This window comes from Coenobita brevimanus, chromosome 112 (assembly GCF_032717465.1).
Source record: "Coenobita brevimanus isolate Jiangsu-jjx chromosome 112, ASM3271746v2, whole genome shotgun sequence".
Classification (NCBI taxonomy): domain Eukaryota; kingdom Metazoa; phylum Arthropoda; class Malacostraca; order Decapoda; family Coenobitidae; genus Coenobita; species Coenobita brevimanus.
Genome location: NC_137065.1, coordinates 8507339 through 8527278, shown reverse-complemented (window position 1 = coordinate 8527278; position 19940 = coordinate 8507339). Strand labels below are relative to the sequence as shown.

General features: G+C 40.1%; 1 long non-coding RNA gene across 1 annotated transcript in view; it reads right to left on the bottom strand.

Annotated features, from left to right (window-relative positions):
* LOC145417993 (uncharacterized) overlaps window positions 1-18950 on the bottom strand; it is a 28881-nt gene extending 9931 nt beyond the window's left edge. The window contains exons 1-2 of the long non-coding RNA XR_013900620.1: window positions 18919-18950; window positions 4097-4197 (exon numbers count right to left, since the gene is read on the bottom strand). This is a non-coding gene — a long non-coding RNA (uncharacterized LOC145417993). The remainder of the gene's footprint in view (window positions 1-4096; window positions 4198-18918) is intronic.
* Window positions 18951-19940: the final 990 nt, after the last annotated feature.

Genomic DNA, 19940 nt, shown 5'->3' with positions numbered 1-19940 from the left:
CCAGCAAACGTTATTTTCATGTTTAAAAGTTTTCTTAGCAACTTTAAGATTTTAGTATGGTCAACTGTCGCTTAGCTTCGAAACAGTCCAATTTGTTCACTTGTGTGGTCTGTGCTGCCACCCTGTCTAGGTAAACTCCATTGCGTATGTCTGTCAACTTGTGCCTTACCTTCTTGCTGGAAGTTTGCTATCATTCAACCTCTTCCGAATTGGGGTGGTCATTCCTAACCCTCTCAGTATCAATAAATTGTCTCAGTATGCTGTTTTTGTAAAGTGTTTAATGGTATGGTTAACTAGAAGATTCTGAAGCATTGTCCTCTCATAAACTCTTATCCTCTTGGGATGCTCCACTGGTGATGTACACATTGCCTTATGATTTTTGGCCATCCTCCTTTTGGGACTGTGGTGAAACCTTTGACATTGCACGAGTCATAATCAAAGCTAGCGACCGAGTTTGGCAAAAACTGATGATTTCCAAAGCGCGCTTTTATGGTTTCTTACCTGTCTGTGCCTTCATCTCAGGCTTCTTTTGTGGTTGTTCTGTAGCTACTATTGTAGACTGCGTATGTTCGTCCTCTAAATCTATCGATAGTGGTGTTCCTCAGTGCTCTGTGCTCACACCGGCTCACTTTCTTATATCCATAAGTGAATTTCTAAACTTCACTTTTATCCCTGTCCACTCTCACTCAGATGGCTCCATCCTTCACATTCCTAAATGCTTGTTTCGGTGTCCGTTTCTTCAGTTCTTTAAGTAATGATGTGATGAAGCTCCGGCTCACCACTTTCTGACTTGACTATCATTTTTTATTCTGTATATATATGTTTATCTATCTATCTATCTGTCTGTTATGATGTGGCAGGGGTAAACCAGTTCTGCTGTCGGGCCCTGCTGTGGATGTCACTGCTTGCATTGCGCAGTTGACCCTTGTGCGGTGTGATGCGGTGAGGATCTGTCCGTTCTCCCCTTTGGGGCTAAGATGCGAATGAATGTGTTTGAATGGATGAGTAAATGGAGAGTGAGTCGTCCTGTCTCGGCTACCTCCCTTTCCTTGGGGGAAGCAGCCTAGGTATGTAGTAGTAGTAGTAGATCTATCTATCTATTAATCTATCTATCTATCCATCTATCTATACATATATCTATCTATCTATCTATCTATATATATATATCTATCTATCTATATATATATATATATATATATATATATATATATATATATATATATATATATATATATATATATACAGGGTGTAACGCGACGTATGACAAAAACTTACACCAATGATCTATCATGAAATTTTGAGTAAATTTTGTTCTATAACATACACTCTCTGCGACCCCAGTTCAGTACCCAGCATTCGGCTTTTAAGTGTTAAAGTTTGGTGGGTAGCATGCGCCATTGGGTGGGAGATTCGCAGGGCGACGGGAGACGAGTATTATTAGCTCATACTGTACTGTACATAAAAATACCATTTCCTATCAGTACACACGAGTTTTAAGAAGAAACTTTATGTAATCTATTGATTTTTTAACATCGTCATGCATTTCTGCAATTCTTTTGCACAAATCGACTGTAAATTAAGGATTAAATTCAAATTTTATGGCTTGTGAGGGGAGAAGGGAGGGAGGGATGAGAGGGGCTGGTGTGTTGTGCCAGTTATGTAATGTGTGGTTTGTAGGATATTGCTAGCAGCATTTTCGTAACACCCACAGCTCTTTCAGTGGAAAAACGTTATTGTAATCATACTACCACCCGTGCAAAATCTCCTTCTAAGGGTTTACGTGCACTAAACCGACTCCTTGTTTTCGGTATACTAGACAGTTGTTGACTTTACATCTAGCATGTCCAGCGTTGGAGTCGTTCCCAACATACCGTTCTTGTAAACTGGGTGGAATCAAAGTCTTATCGTCTATTAATAACCCTCTCTCACAGACTCCCTTCAACCTATCCCTCTTCTCAGCAGTGTTGTATCTCTATCTCTGCACCGTCGCTGCTTTGGTGTGTTTCTGAAACGTCAACTTGCACCCTTCCTCCATTATCGCAGCGCGTAGAACATTTCTGGCAGCACACTCTTACCTCTTCTCTGCCCAGCTGTCTAATGTAAGAGTAAACGATACTCAGTCATTCATGTAGCCTATGCTGGAGGTCAGCTCTGGAACTGCCTTCTTCAGCCTTTATTTTCCTTTGTCTACGACCCCGGTCACATCTCAGATTAAGTGGATCTTCAGTTTTGCATTGTTGTGTTTTGTTTCCCGTGTAAAGAAGAAATTTTGGTATTATTAGTCTTTCGTTGTTTCTTCCTTGCCTGAAAAAGTACGTTTTTCGATTGCTTGTATCGTAAACTTTCTCCTGGTCCATTTTAAAGAAGGGTTCTTTTTTTCTTGTTTCACGGGACATCTATCAGTGTTTTACCATGTCTCTCCGAACACTCCTATGTTTGTTGTACAACGACTTCGTTTCCCTCACTGTGGTAAAGCTGCAGCAGCCGACACTGATAATATTATATGTGACCGGGGAGTATCGTCAATGTCAATTGCTGCAAACTCACCATACTGACTTTCAAAATCAATGCAGAGAAAAACAGGAGAGACGACCGGACTCTTCATGCCGACTGCTCATCCCAAGATTTCGTTTCCAAAGGCGCCTATATTGTAAAAATTCCTATATTCTTGACACTTCTTTCTCCGAATATGCGCTGACTACACCAAATTCATCTGCTGAATCGCTGCTGAAGATTAAGGACCATGGTTTGACAAAACTCGTCTCTGTGGTTTAGAAAGAGGCTGGTGCTGGTGAGGGACCCCTTCTAGTGGTGGCATGGATATAGCCGGACATCTTCGCTAACCGGTTATACGATTGTCTCTCAACTCCTTCCCTATCTAGTGAAATGAGCTTGGTAGACTGCAAGATAGTGAACTGCTAGAAAAAGATTTGATTTGGTGCCTCGTATGTCCACTTCAGGCACTTAGTGTCAGGGGAACACTTTTCATCTGATCAGTAGTTAAGAAACTTCCCAGTGTGGTTGCACCTTATTAGTATAGTTCCTTTGATGACTGGATTGCATAGGCTTCAGCACCAAGACAAAGCAGTGTTCTCTTGAAGGACTACCATTAAGGGTTGTGTTGAAAAGGGAATTATATATATTTACACATTATCGTTTCATACAGTTCCAGTGGAAATGAATTCATATGATGTTATTTATTACTTAAATTGCTTTTATTCAGAACTAGGTAAAAAATCATTATGATGTGTGGATTAGTCAGGTAACAAAAACAATGTAAGATGCTGCATTGGATTTATTCACATACACTCGTTAGCGCGCGCACACACACACACACACGCACACAGAATGAAGATTAGTCTTGGTTCGGGTTCACGTGGGTTCAGGTCGGTTCAGCGGGTTCCATGTTATCCAACAGTTCCAAGAACTCCACCAAGCAAGCATAAGATGAAATCGATGAGCTGTGGGGGAGAGAGAAAGAGAGAGATAACTGTAAGAATTATGGATATTTTTTTCCAGGATAGAGAGATAAGTTACAGGGATTATGGTTTTTTTTCAGGTGTGTGTGTGTGTATGAGAGAGAGAGAGAGATATATTACAGTGGTCATGGATCTTTTTTCTATGCTAGAGAGAGAGGTTACAATGGTCATGGATCTTTTTTCTATGCTAGAGAGACTTGTTATAGTTCCTTATGGACCTTTGTTTCAGATTAGGAATAAGCAATTGGGATTATGAATATTTTTTTCAGGTTGAGAGAGAGAGAGAGAGAGAGAGAGAGAGAGAGAGAGTTTATATTGGTTATCGATTTTTTTTTTCACATTAAAGATAAATTAAAGAGGTTATGAATGTTTTTATCAGTTTAGAACAAATACTATGTAACAAAGTAAAATTTCCACAAACAGTGATGATGATCGTGAAAGTAAGCTTCGTATCTTAATACATAATCTTATTACTATATAATAACAAATATCAGATACCTTTCTCTCTCTCTCTCTCTCTCTCTCTCTCTCTCTCTCTCTCTCTCTCTCTCTCTCTCTCTCTCTCTCTCTCTCTCTCTCTCTCTCTCAATTTTTCTTTATCTAACTGTCGTACTCACAAAGCCAAGCTTCGACAGCAGACACACGAGGACCGCCGGGAGGGTATCAAGGCCGAAGATTTGTACCAAGAGATCCAAGATGACATCAGGTGGTGTGCCAACTGTGGCAGAGGAAGGGGAGAGGGTCGATTAGGTCAAGTGATTAGAGAAGCTGCCCGATGTTTGAAAGGACAAAGGCAGCGCAGGACAGGGCATGGTAATGAAGACGAATGCAAGGCAGAGTAATGAAGAGGAATGCAGGGCAACATAATGAAGAGGAATGCAGGGCAGCATAATGAAGAGGAATGCAGAGCAAGATAATGAAGAGGAATGCAGGGCAGGGTAATAAAGAGGAATGCAGAGCAAAGTAATGGAGAGGAATGCAAGGCAGGGTAATGAAGAGGAATGCAGGGCATGGTAATAAAGAGTAATGCAGGGCGGGATAATGAAGAGGAAAGCAAGGCAGGGTAAGGAAGAGGAAGGTAGGGAAGGGCAGCATAAGGAAGGCAGGGCAGGACAAGGCATATGAGCCGTTTTAGGGGAATGTTGGGGGGGGGGGTGCGACTAAGGGAGAATAAATGTTTCTCACTCTAGTTCTTTAGGAATCAGTGTGATATCTTCGTCATCGGCATCGTTATTGTCTTATCATTATCTAAATTCTACATCCCACAAGTAAAAACAAATTACCTGGAAGATTGAAAACATTTACCACACCACAGATAGAAGCAAATTTGTCTGGAGATTAAACAGATTCGCCACAGTGAACTACTTGATAAATCCAGTTTGCAAGAATGAACTGAAAATAAGTCTTCATATTAAAGGGAAGAAGTTTAGTGAATACAAGAAAAGCCGAGGTGATGTCGTCTAACAATCAGATGGAGTAGAACACTGTAAGCTTGATCGCAAAAGATTAGGAGGAAATATAGTATTTTAGGAAGCTGAAAGTGGCCAAAGCACCAGAGAGAGCTAAGGGACCTGAAGTAAGTCATAGGATAGGAGAAGAGGCATATTATGGCACTCTGAAGCATGGGGAATAAGGGGTCAGGGTAGGAAAGCAAAATGACCCTGACGGTCCTGTATTGATGCAAGCAGCGATCTTTGAATATTAGGGACAGAAAAAGGGAGGAGGTGCTGGTGATGAAATGCTCCAGGTCTGTATGTGTAGTTAGATGACAAACCAGAGTGAAAGAGGATATTGAGAGAGCTTGAAAGACCAGGGATGTGTTAAAGTAGACGTAGTGCAAAGGAATGGGCAGATCAGAGTATGTTATCATATGGCCAATAGAGAGAAGGTGTTGTGTGAGAGTGGTGACAGCATACAGCTCAGAAGTGGAGTTAATGAGAGAAATGATGAGGTCTAGACGAAGAAGTAGGGACAGTGCTGAAACACATTTTTAACTATAAGTGTGATGGTCCAGCAGTGTGAGAAGCGGGCATGCCATAAAGCAAATTGGAATGAAGTGGCCAAGAGTAGAACAAGTCTACCAGTAATCTTTGAGGGTAAGAAGTGAAGCAGCTGGGGTAAACCGTGAATAAGAAGAGGATGAGGGTGAATTATTTTTAAGATAGCTTTACGTAGACAATTAAATAAGACAGCTGAGAAACAGAATAAGAGTGACAGAGGTTGCTTTCTCCTGCTTTCCGGCACCACCGACCTGGAATGAGTAACATTTAGTGAGAATAGAATAAAGTCATAATACTGCCAACAAAATATTATATACCAGAGTAAAACAGAATCACATAGAATAAAGCTATGGTGTTGGCGCCAGAGTAAAACAAAATTGCCTAAGTCTACGATATGAGAGTCAGAGTAGAACAGAATCACATAACATGGAGCTAGGGTATGAGAGCCAGGGTAAAATAGAATCACATATCATTAAGTTAGGGTATGAGAGCCATTGTAACACAAGAATCACACAATCTTAAGCTAAGGTATGGGAGCCAGAATAATCACATAACATAAATCATGAGTATGAGAGCCAGATTAAAACAATCACATATCAAGCTGTGGTATGAGAGACAGGGTAAAATAGAGTATGAAAATCAGCGTAAAACAAAGTGACTATATCAAAATGATCGTAAAACAGGATAACTTTGAAAATCAGCGTAAGACAGAGTGACAATATGAAAATCAGCTTAAAACGGTTACAGTATAAAAACCAGCTTAAAATGAGTGATATTCAAATCAGCGTAAGAGAGAGTGACATTGTGAAAATCAGTGTAAAACGTATGACAGTAGGAAAATCAGCGTAAAACAGAGCGACATTACCGGTAATGTTAGCGAGAAGACACAGGTCCACAGTCAGATCCAACTCTGCGACGCACTCTGTCAAAATTTCTATTATATTTGTCAGCAGGGAATCCGTGAGGTTTCCGCAGAGTATGTCAAGTTCCAGGACGCATCCCAACAAGTTGATCTGGCACGCGGGTAACAGCAGCGGCCCCTGACATACTATTCCGACTGTAGATGGTTGGGAGAATATGGTTATTAGAGACGAGAAGAAAGGAGGGAGGCAACGAAGGCATCTGAAAGAGGAAGGAGGAAATAGACAGACAGCGAAGGGAACAGAAAAGACTGAGAGAAAAGGAGAGGAAATAGCAGACAGTTGGAGTTAGTGAATGCTCTCCTTCACCTATTGCTATGGCTGTGGAGGGTTAAGGGGGGTGTTAGTAGAGGGGCAGGTGAAGGAGGAGGCAAAGGAAGAACGGAAATGACTGAGACAAACAGAAAAGAACGGGAAGACAGAGAGAGAGGGAGAAAGGCTCTTCATCATATGCTGCTTTGGCTGTGTGAATGGTTTACATGTTAGAGAAGAGGAATATAAATCTATGTGTATTATTTGATACAGGCTTTGGCAGAATAGACCCATCCATTACTAGTATAATTATGCAAATAAAGTAATTTCTTTATAGTAAGCCTGTGACAGTAGAAGAAAGAACCTGAGTTAGAACATCCATGAAACTATCTTTCTCCAATATCCATAAGTGGGTATTGAGTGACTGAATGAGTGAGATGGAGCATCCTTTGGAGTATGAGTGAACCTGCATGGGGTGACGCGAGTCCGAGTGTCTGTGGAGTTAGTTAAGACTGAGGGAGTGAGAGTATATAGTAGAAACGTTCTTTCACCTGCGTTAGGTTTAGTGTATGAATGAATGATATGTGTATGTGAACCAGTAAATACAATACATACTTCTGAATGGATGTAGGTGTGTGTGTGTGTGTGTGTGTGTTTAGGTGTGGTGTGTGTTTGTGTGTCTGTGTGTTATATCTGATATCATCTGCTACCAGCGACTGTACGAATGCATATGTGTGTGAATATACTTGTTAAAAGAAGAACCAAGGAATGAGATTGACATTCACACAGGAACCAAAATAGAACTACTAACGAATCCCAGGAAGAAGAACGTCAATGAAGACGTTGGACCCGCTGCAGGGCAGTAAACTCTGTGCCAGACTTCCTCCGGCCAGAAGACCCATTACAAAAAGGCTGAGAAGGGCCATCCTCATGGTGGTGGTGGTGGTGGTGCCTGTAGGGGAGAGTGAGAGAGTGAGTGTGGGAGTTGGGAAGGTAGGTGAAGGGAGGGAGCGTGGAGAGTGAGTGGGAAATTAATGAAAGTAATTAATGGGAGGAAAAGTGAAGGGTGTGTGAGGAGTGAGATGGTAAGTGATAAGTGGAGGGAGAGTGGACGATGAATGGGGAGTGTGTGGCAGTGGGGAAGCAGTATAGAGAGAGGGAAAATGAGGGATGGGTGAGGAATATCTTTGAGAGTCGAGAAGGAATGTAACCTGTGGGAGAATGGGGCATGAATGTGGATTGAGTGTGGAAGTGGTAAGGCAGGTAATGAAAAGGAGAGTGTGGGATGAGTGGGCAGTCAATGGGGAAGTGGTAATGCTGGTATGGAAAGAGAGCGTGAAGGGTGAGTGGGGAGTGAGTGTGGGAATTAGAGACGGAAACTGAGGGAAGCGTGACGGAGCAGTGAAGAATTAGTATTGTTACCTGCTTATATTCTCTCTACCATTAATTTTTCCCAGATTTGCGTCTTCATACAGCTTATTTCACGCACATCAGTGATTGGATACGACAAAGCTTCGCCGATACATCCTTTCTTTGACTCTCGTCATATTCTAGTGTTAACTTCGTGTTGCAAATTAGCGTTCAGGATGGATACATGGAAATTTTAGGCCAAGTAAGAGAAAAACAATGCCAAGAGAACCAAGGATCAAACAACTTCATGTATGTTTTTAAATTTCTTCGATAAAGCTGATTTCCTGTTAATAGATACTCAGGGGAAAAAGAGCAGTTTATAGAAGAAATGAAATCTGCTTAGTTTTAGCCCATCAGGTGAATTTTTCTGATTATTACGAAGAGAGAATAAGGTAAGAAAGTTATGGCTATAGATCTTGAGTGAGTGATTATCAAAGTGCCATCGATATTTTATGCCGCAAATATACACAGTACTAGTATTATCTTGCTCAAGGATGTGAAAGCTGTCGGTTTTCTCTAAGTTAACATATGATTTTAGCCACTTCTATAGCACAGTTTTTCCCATAACAAAAGAAAATCAGATGGTTTTACCGCGTACTTGATAAAGAAGACTTAGTAGTAGTGAGAGGGTAACCAGTTTTAATGGAGATTTTTACATTATTTCACCACGAGAAGTGCACAGTGGTGAAGAAATCTTAACAGGAAGCACGTATAAAATGGGTTGTATCTGAATCAACTTTACGAATGAGGTTACCTGATTTTTTGCTGTGGAAGGGAAGGTGAGTGGAGTGAAGTGGAGTGTTGTGGATTCCGTCTTTTATAGGGATATGAGACCGAGGAGAATGTAAGGGGAGATGGAAGGGGGAATGTACAGAAGTAAAGGTGAGGTAGTGAGGGGAGAATGGGGGGAGGAGGAGGGAAGAAGGAAGGAGAGAGGAGGAAAGAGGGGACGGAGAAGGGAGGGAGCGAGTTAACGGGGTGGGTGAGAACGAGAGAGGAGGAGGGAGGGAAAGGGGGAGCAGAGCATGCAAGGACCTTGAGAGAGGAAGATAATTAGGGAGAGTGAGAAGAGACTGCGATGGCGGAAAGGAAGAAAGACGGTGATTGAGAGGAGGGGAAGATGGGGTAGTGAAAGGAGAGAGAGAGAGAGAGAGAGAGAGAGAGAGAGAGAGAGAGAGAGAGAAATAACTCTTTGCAAGGTGATCTGCTGTTACTATTTAAGATTTACGTTGTTCCCAGACTGTTTTATCTCAGTAAGAAAAGAACTAGGAGAACAGACTTTAAATACACACACACACACGCACACACACACACACACACACACACACACACACACACACACACACACACACACACAAACACATACATACACACACACACACACTGTTTTATCTCAGTAAGAAAAATCTTGGAGAACAGTATTTACACACACACACACACACACACACACACACACACACACACACACACACACACACACACACTGTTTTATCTCAGTAAGAAAAGAACTAGGAGAACACACTTTAAATACACACACACACACTCACACACACACACACACACATAAACACACACTGTTTTATCTCAGTAAGAAAAATCTTGGAGAACAGTATATAAACACACATACACACACACACACACACACACACACACACACACACACACACACACACACACACACACAGTTTTATCTCAGTAAGAAAAATCTTGCAGAACAGTATTTAAACACACACACACACACACACACACACACACATAGAAGCTTTAGGAAACTTAATGATAAGACATAATAGCCTCATAAAGATTTTGTGTTTGTTTTGTTCTAGGTATCTGCAGACGATTTTATATACCTTAGGAGAGACATGGATTAGATATTACATTTATTAACCTCATTACTGCCAGATTTGCCAGCTAAAGTATAAAAATAAAGACAATTCTGATGATAATGTAGTAAAATGCCTCGTCTCATCTTATACAACAATCAGTTCTTCTACAATAATATTTTCTACATTTATTCGACACATGTACTTGGGATAGGAGTGTGAGTTCTCAGTATGTAATAAGTTAACAGATACAGTTAATCAAAATACTTTAATTACACAGGTGACAGGTGGTTTCATTACATACGTGACAGGTGGTTTCACTTTGACTGTTGATTATTTTTTTTTTGGCCGAATACTTCTGAGTGAATTGTTTACTTCTTATGTGCCATAAAGTTTTTTCTTCATGCCGTACTGGTTACATTTCTGGCCATGCATAACTATCGGGAGTTACTGGAAAATATGTTCATAGGTTCATTGTTTCAAAATGTAAGGAGGGAATGATGTAAAGATGATTTTTTGATACTTGATAAGAGAGAGACTCCGTGAAGGAACAGAACCCTGAGGAACACCACACCTGAGTGCTATAGACGATTTGCGACACTCAACCTAAGTTGTCGTCGTTATTATTATAAAAATAATAATAGTTATTATTATTTTTATTATTATTATTATTATTATTAATATTATTATTAGTATTATTTTATGATGATGGTGATGTCGTGCATTATTTATTATTATTATTATTATTATTATTATTATTATAATTATAATTATTATTATTATTTTTATTATTATTTTATGTTGATGGTGATGATGACGTTCATTATTACTATTATTATTATTATTATTATTATTATTTTTATTATTATTATTATATGGTAATGCTGATGATAACGTTCATTATTATTATTTATTGCTGTTGTTATTTTTCTTCTTCTTCTTCTTCTTCTTCTTCTTCTTCTTATTATTATTATTATTATATGGTAATGCTGATGATAATGTTCATTATTATTATTTATTGCTGTTGTTGTTGTTATTCTTATTATTATTTTTCTTCTTCTTCTTCTTCTTCTTATTATTATTATTATTATTAAAGTTATTATTATCATACATGACTTACAGTCAGAGTCTTTCGATCAATAACAACTCCACCAACTTGTGACCTTCATTCCCTCCTACTTCTCCTCCCACACACCAGAATTCGTTCTTATCACTTAGTTTTTCATATAAACCTCAATCTTTCTAAGATACACTCTCGTTACTCATAATTCTCGAAACAGTAGCACATCTGACACTGCCAATTACTCCTGTAATTGGCTAATGGTAAGATAAGGCTGGTGAATTTAGGAACGTATTTCTTAAGGTAATGAGGTTAATAAGCATCTGCTGCCGTGGCGAGAATCATTTGCCTACGGTATGCGTGTGGAAGGAAGAACACATGTTTAAGTACACGGAGCAGAAGCCTGCAAGCTGGTCTTAGGTGCGGCCACACTTGTTCGAAATATGTGATCGACAAGACGAAGCGACGCACCGGGTTAAAGCCGGAACAGTATCTGCGTCTTATGGTTGCACGGACCCCTGAGCCTCGTTTCCTCTTGTCGGTCACATGTTTGGAGCAAGTGTGGTCGCCCACTAAGACACGCTTAGATACACATTAGACATCATTAAAACATTCGGCCGCCCTCACTGACACAGACACACACACACACACACACACACACACACACACACACACACACACACACACACACACACACACACACACACTCATAGCAGCAGCCTGAGTCAGTCCACTTCAGGGCGAAGACCTCTCATGCTTTTCGATCCCGTCCTACAGTATTAGCTATTAGTCTGGTCCATCGAATACCAGCAAATTCCCGCATTTCATATCTCTATTTTGCTCCTTGTTTGGCTCTTCCTCTCAACCATCTCGGGCCTGCCTCTCTGTTGCCCTGTTGTCCGTCTGTTGTTTGCTCTGCCTGGGACATGACCGTTTATATTGCCTCCTTTTATACCCGCTATCCAGGAAACTTTCTTTCATGTTTAAAAGTTTTCTTAGATACTTTGTTAAAATCTTTAAAATATTCAATTGTCTCATAGCTAAGAAACAGTCCAGTTAGTTCACTTGGCTGGTCTGCATCTTTTGCAGAACTAAATCATATTTTTTGTTGATTTTTAAATTAAGCATATTGTAAAAAGTCTTCACCTCCAAAGTCACATGTATCTTTAATGAGAACATTGGTGCAGTCGTATTCTCCATCTTTATCCATTTTCATTCCTCATAAGTTTTTTTTTTTTTTTTTTTTTTTTCAATTCTATTGCTGGGATTTTCTCCGTCCACTATTTCCATATCCAGAACTTGCTTTTCAGTCACAATTTTACTCTATTACAGTTTGTAATGAAAATATCCTATTTAGTTCACATTTTTTTATTTATTTTTCGCCAGTAACATCTTTCAGAGGAGTCATTTGGTTTCATCCCATCCCAAACTTCCACCTCCTTTCTTCCGACTTACACAATTCCTTGAAGTTTATTCAACCCTGTTCATATTATCCTTTCGGACATCTTCGTTTTTCTTTTCCTATTAATTCTTGGCTCAGTTGCTTTTCCATGCCTCGTTAATAGTCACTGTTTGAACAGTGGATATCCAGTCACTATTATTTATAGTTGCATTCAGTTTTTCAAAATTAGCCTTCTTGTACTCGACCACATTCTCTCAAAAACTGTAACATTGTCTTTATTGAATTTAAGTGTAATATTGCTATACAGTGGTCATTTCCTAAATTTTTCTCACGAGAGAGAGAGAGAGAGAGAGAGAGAGAGAGAGAGACAGACAGACAGACAGACAGACAGACAGAGACAGAGATATACAGACAGACAGACAGACAGACAGATAAAGAGAGAGCATCTACAGATTACCTACTAATAACTCGCAGCACTTTAAATCATTTGACACCATCAGTTTTTCCTTAACTGACGAAATTTGTAAATTCTGGCTGCCGAATTAGAAAAAGTATTTATTAAGCTGACGTGGGCAATAACTTCTGCTGGCGTGTATCGTTTGTATACGGCATGCCTCTTGAAGGAAGAACACTTGTATAGGTATACTGGAGCAGATCCTTCCAGCCTGTTGTTTAAGCAAACTTGTATATTCATCACACACACACACACACACACACACACACACACACACACACACACACACACACACAGTATACATACTGTACATACACATATATACATACATGGCAGCAGCCTTAGTCAGTACACTGCACCACACTGACCTCTCTCATCATTTTCCCTCCCGTCCTTCAGTATTGGCTCTTAGCCTGCTGCATAGAATAGCAGCAAATTTCCGAATACCAGCGAATTTCCGCATTTCATATCTTCATTTTCCTACTTGTCCGGCTCTTCCTCTCACTCATCTCGGGTCTGCCTCACCGTTGCCTTGGTTGTCCGTCTGTTCTCTGCTCTACCTAGGACATGACCTCTGTATATTACCTACGTATTTCCGTGCTACCCAGGAATCGCTGTTTTCATGATTATAAGTTTTCTTAGTTACTTCAAATATTTTAATATGGTCAACTGTCGCTTAGCTTCGAAACAGTCCAATTTGTTCACTTGGGTGGTCTGTGCTGGCACCCTGTCTAGGTAAACTCTTTTGCGCCGGTCTGTAAACTTGTGCCTTACCTTCTTGCTGGAAGTTTGCTTTCATTCAACCTCTTCCAAAAAGGGGTGGTCGCTTCTAACCCTCTCAGTATCGCCCAATTGCCTCAGTATCTTGTTTTTCTTGAGACTTTGAGGATATGTTTAACAAGAAGATTCTGAAACATTGTCTTCTCATAAACTTTTTCCTTCTACAGATGCTCCACTGGTAATGTACACCTTTCCTTTTGATTTTTGGCCATCCTTGTTCTGGGACTGTGGCGAAACCTTTGTCATTGCACGTGTCATAGTCAAAGCTATCGACCGAATTTGGCAAAAATTGTTGATTTTCAAAGCGAGCTTTTAAGATTCCTTTCCTGTCTGCGCCTTCATCTCAAGCATCTATTGTGGCCGTTCTGTAGCTGCTGTTGTAGACTGCCTATGTTCGTCTTCTAAAACTATCGATAGTGATGTTCCTCAGTGCTCTGTACTCACACCGGCTCTTTAATTTCAATTCATAAGTGATTTTCTGAACTGCATTTTTATCCACGTCCACTCTCACTCAGATGGCTCCATCCTTCACAATCCTACATGCTTAACCCATTTCGGTGTCCGTTTCTTCAGTTTTATGAGTAATGATGTGATGAAGCTGAGGTTCACTAATTTTTGACTTGTCAATCATTTTTTATTCTCTCTCTCTCTCTCTCTCTCTCTCTCTCTATATATATATATATATATATATATATATATATATATATATATATATATATATATATATATATATATATATATATATATATATATATATATATATATATATATATATATATATATATATATATATAGAATATCTACACCTTCTGTCCCTTTAAAATCATTAACAGAAATATCCCTTTAAATTCAGCAATACACAGCTGAATCCACCATTGTCTCTTAGTACCCTTCGGTTTTCTTTCTCTAAAAGTTTTGAATAGATCATACTACTACCTGTGCAAAATCTCCTTCCAAGAGTTTACGTGCACTAAACCGACTCCGTGTTTTCGTTACACTAGACAGTTGTTGACTTTGTATAGAGGTCTTATTCACCCGTGTGTGGAGTACATCTACCATATTTGGCGCTAGAGTGGTTCCCCACATACCGTTCCTGTAAACAGGTTGGAATCAAAGGCTTATCGTCTGTTAACATCCCCTCTCTCACAAACTTCCTTCAACCTATCCCTCCTCTCTGCAGTGTTGTATCTCTATCTCCGCACCATCTTCACACTCTCACCCCTTCTCTGTCCAGCTGCCTAATGCAAGAGTAAACGATATTCATGAATGCAGCAGGTCAGCTCCGGAACTGCCTTCTTCAGCCTGTATTTTCCTTTGTCAAGGACCCGAGTCACATCATAGAATTAGTGGATCTTCAATTTTGCATTGCTGTTTTTTGTTCTCCGTGTAAAGTAGAGCTTTTGGGGTTTTTAGTCTGCGATTGTTTCTTCATTGCATGAAAAAGTACGTTATTCAATTGTTTGTATCGTATACTTTCGTCTGATCAATTTTAAAGAATGGCTCTTTTTTTCTTGTTCCACGAGACATCTATCAGTGTTTGCTGTACAACGACTTCTTTTGCCTCAGTGTGGTAAACCCGCAGCAGCCGACACTGATGATATTATATGTGACCGGGTAGTATCGTCATTGTCAGTAGCTGACGACTCACCACATTTTCAAAGTCCATGCAGAGAAAAACAGGAGAGACGATCCGACTCCTCATGCCCACTGCTCATCCCAAGGTTTCATTTGCAAAGGCGCCTGATTGTAAAAATTCCTATACTCCTGACACCTCTTTCTCCGGATATGCGCGACTACTCCAAAGTCATCTGGTGCATCGCTGCCGAAGATTAAGGACCATGGTTTGACGGAACTCGTCTTTGTTGTTTAGAAAGAGGCTGGTGGTTGTGAGGGATCCCTTCAAGTGGTGGCATCGATATAGCCGGGAATCTTTGCTAACCGGTTATACGAACGTCTCTCACCTCTTTCCCTATCCAGTGAAAAGAACCTGGTAGACTGCAAGATAGTGAGCTACATAGAAAAAGACGAGTTGGTGCCTCGTATGTCCAATTCAGGCACTTTGTGGAACACTTTTCATCTAATCCCTAGTAAAGAAACTTCTAAGTGTGGTTGCACCTGATTAGTGTAGTTCCTTTGATGACTGTAATGCTCAGGCTTCTGCACCAAGAGAACGCAGTGTTCCCTTGGAGAACTATCATTAAGGGTTATGTTGAAAATGGAATTATAGATAAAATGATACATTACCGTTCCTTATATTTCTCTGGGAAATGAATTCATATGGTACTTTTTATCACTTAAATTACCTTAATTCAGAAAGGAGTAAAAAATAATTATGATCTGTGTATTAGTAAGGTAATAAAAACAATGTAAGATGCTGCTTTGGATTTATTCACATACACACTCGTGCTCGCTCCCACACACAAACACGCACATGTACACAGAATGGAGATTGGTCCTGGTTCCGGTTCTCTTTGGTTTAAGTAGGTTCAGCGGGTTCCATGTGATCGCACAATTCCAAGAACTCCACCAAGCAAGCATGTGATGAATTCAATGAGCTGTGGGGGGAGAGAGAGAGAGAGAGAGAGAGAGAGAGAGAGAGAGAGTTACAAGGGCTATGGATGATTTTTTCAGGATAGAGAGATAAGTTATAGGGCTTACAGATTTTTTTCAGGAGAGAAAGAGAGAGAGAGAGAGAGAGAGACAGAGACAGAGACAGAGACAGACAGACAGACAGACAGACAGAGACAGAAATAGAGGTTACAGAGGTGATGGATCTTTTTTTGATGTTAGAGAAAGAGATGTTTTAATTTTTTATGGAACATTTTTTCAGGTTAGAAACGGATAAATTATTGAGTTCTGGATATTATTTTCAAGTTAGAGAGAGAGAGAGAGAGAGAGAGAGAGAGAGAGAGAGAGAGAGAGAAAGAAGAAGCACGCATTATACATGTTTTTTTCACGTAAGAGATATTTTATAGAGGTTATGGATTTTTTTTTTTTTAGAACAACCACGATGTAACACTTAAAATAAAATTTCCACATGAGTGATAAGGATCATGAAAGTAAGTTTCGTATCTTGATACATATGTTTTTACTATATAATAAAAAGTATCAGATAATAACTCTCTCTCTCTCTCTCTCTCTCTCTCTCTCTCTCTCTCTCTCTCTCTCTCTCTCTCTCTCTCTCTCTCTCTCTATCCCCGTCAATTTTTCTATATCTATCTGTCGTACTCACAAAGCCAAGCTTCGACAGAAGACACAGGAGGACCGCCACGAGGCTTTCAAGGCCAAGGATTTGTAGCAAGATATCCACGATCACCTCAGGTGGTGTGCCGCCTGTGGTAGAGGAAGGGAAGAGGGTCGATTAGGTCAAGTAATTACAGAACCTGCCTGGTGTTTGAAGGGACGCATGGCAGAACAGGACAGTGCAGGGTAATGAAGGAGGAATGCAGGGCAGGGTAATGTAGAGGAAGGCAGGGAAGGGTAATGTAGAGGAAGGAAGGGAAGTTTAATGTAGAGGAAGGCAGGGAAGGGTAATGTAGAGGAAGGCAGGGAAGGGACGCATAATTTAGAGGAAGGCAGGGCAGGGCAAAGCAGGTGAGCAGTGTGAGGGAATGTTGGAGGGGGGTTTGACTGAGAGAGAATATATCTTTCTCACTCTTGTTCTTTAGGAATCAGTGTAATGTCTTTGTTATCAACATCATTATCGTCTTTTCATTATCTGAACTCTACATCCCTCATATTAAAACAAAATAGCCAGAAGATTTAAAAGATTTACTACACCACAAATAAAAACAAATTAGCAGGAAGATTAAAAAGATTTCCCACACCACAAATAAAGACCAATTTACCTGAAGATTAAACAGATTCGCCATACTGAACTACTTGGTGAATAAGCCGAAAATAAGTCTTCATATTAAATGGAAGAAGTTTAGCGAATACAAGAAAAACCGAGGTGATGACATGAAACAAACACATGGAGTAGAACGCTATGTAAATCTGATCGCTCAAGAGTCGGAGGAAATATAGTATTGTAGGAATTTACAAAGTGGCCAAAGCACCATCCAGAACTATGGGACCTCAAGTAAAACGTAGGATAGGGGAAGAGGCATATTAGGGCACTGTGAAGCATGGGGAAGTAGGACAGCAAAGTGACCCTGACGATCCTGAATTGATGCATGCATCTATCTTTGAATACTTGGGACCGAATAAGGGTCGAAGTGCTGTGATAAAGTGCTGCCGGTCAGTATGTGGAGTTAGATGACTTAGCAGAGTGAAAGAGGATATTGAAAGAGTTTGAAAGACAAGGGACGCGTTAAAGTAGACGTAGTGAAATGGAATGGGCATATCAGGCTATGTTATGATAAAGCCACTTGAGAGAAGGTGTGGTGGGAGATTAATGACAGTATGCAGATTAGAAGTGAAGTTAATGAGGGAAATGATGAGGTCTAGACGTAGCAGGAAGGATAGTACTGAAATATATTTTTCACTAGAGATGTGACTGAGTGTGAGAAGTGTGTATGGTATAAAGCAAATTGGAATAAAGTGGCTCAGGGGAGAACAACTTTACCAGTAACCTGTGAGGGTAAAAAATGAAGCAGCTGGGATAAACCGTGAATAAGGAGGGGATGAGAGTGAAGTAATTTTAAGATAGCTTTACATAGACCATTAATTTAGGCAGTTGAGAAACAGAATGAGAGTGACTGAGGTTGCTTACTCCTGCTTTCCGGCACCACCGACATGGAATGAGTAACATGTTAAAATAAAGTCATAGTACTGTCAACAAAATAAAATAAACCAACGTAAAACAGAATCACAAAATAACGGAATGATATCGGCGCAAGAAGAAAACACAATCGCTTAAGTCAAGGATATGATAGTCAGAGAATAACAGAATCGCATAACATAAAGCTAGGATATGACAGCCAGAGTAAAATAGAATCACAATGCATTAAGTTAGGGTATTAGTGCCAGTTTAAAACAGAATCACACAACATTAAGCTAAGGTATGGGAGCTAGAGTAACAACCTAAAGAATGGGTATGAGAGCCAGATTAAAACAATCAAATAACATAAAGCTGTGGTATGAGAGACAGGGTAAAACAGAGTATGAAAATCAGCGTAACACAGAATGACTATATCAAAATGAGCGTAAAACAGGAACAATATAAAAATCAGCGTAAGGCAGAGTGTCTGTGATTATCAGCTTAAACAGTGATAGTATAAAAATCAGCTTAAAATGAGTAACATTATGAGAATCAGCGTAAGAGAGAGTGCATTGTGAAAATCAGTGTACAAGCGAGTGACAATATGAAAATCAGCGTTAAATAGAATGACATGACGGGTAATATTAGCGAGAAGGTCCAAGTTCACTTCCAGTTTCAACTCTGCGATGTAGTCTGTCAAAGTTCCGATTATTGTGTCCAGCAGGTCTTGGATGAGGTCTACGGAGAATATGTCAAGTTCCAGGATGCAGCCTAACACGTTGACCTGGCACGCGGGGAACAGAAGCGGCCCCTGACATAATACTCTGACTGTAGAGGGTTGGGAGAATGTGGTTATTAGAGGCAGGGAGAAAAGAGGGAAGCAGGGAAAGCATCTGAAAGAGGGAGGAGAAAAGAGGGAGACAGAGAAGGAGAAAGGAGAAAAAGGGAGAGGAATGGGTAGACAGTTGGAGGTAGTGAACGCTCTCCTTCACATATTGCTTTGGCTGTGGAGGGTTAAGGAGATTGTTACTGGAGGCGCAGGTGAAGGAGGAGGTAGAGGAAGAACGGAAAAGACTGAGATAAACGGAAAAGAACGGGGAGGCAGAGAGAGAGGAAGAAAGGTTCTTAATCATATGCTGCTTTGGCTGTGTTAATTGTTTAGACTTCAGAGCATAGGAATATAAATCCAAGTGTATTATGTAATGGTGTTCTGGTAGATTCGACACATTCGTTATTAGTAAAATAACGCAAATAGAGTAACTTCTTTATAGTAAGCTTGTGACAGTAGGAGAATGAACCTGAGTTAGAACGTCTCCGAAACTGTCTCTCTCCAATATCTATAAACTGATTTAGAGTTAATGAGTGAGTTAGATGGAGCATCCTTTGGAGTATAAGTGAACCTGCATGGGGTGAAGCGAGTGCGAGTGTCTGTGGGAGTTAGTTAAGACTGAGAGAGTTAGAGTATATAGTAGGAACGTTCTTTCACCTGCGTTAGGTTTAATGCCAGTGTGAATGGTTTCTCTAAGTGAAACAGTAAGTACAATAAATACTTTTAGAGCGATGTAGGAGTGTGTGTGTTTGTGTGTGTGTGTGTGTGTGTGTGTGTGTGTGTGTGTGTGTGTGTGTTATATCTGATACCAAGTTTGCCAGCGAGTGTC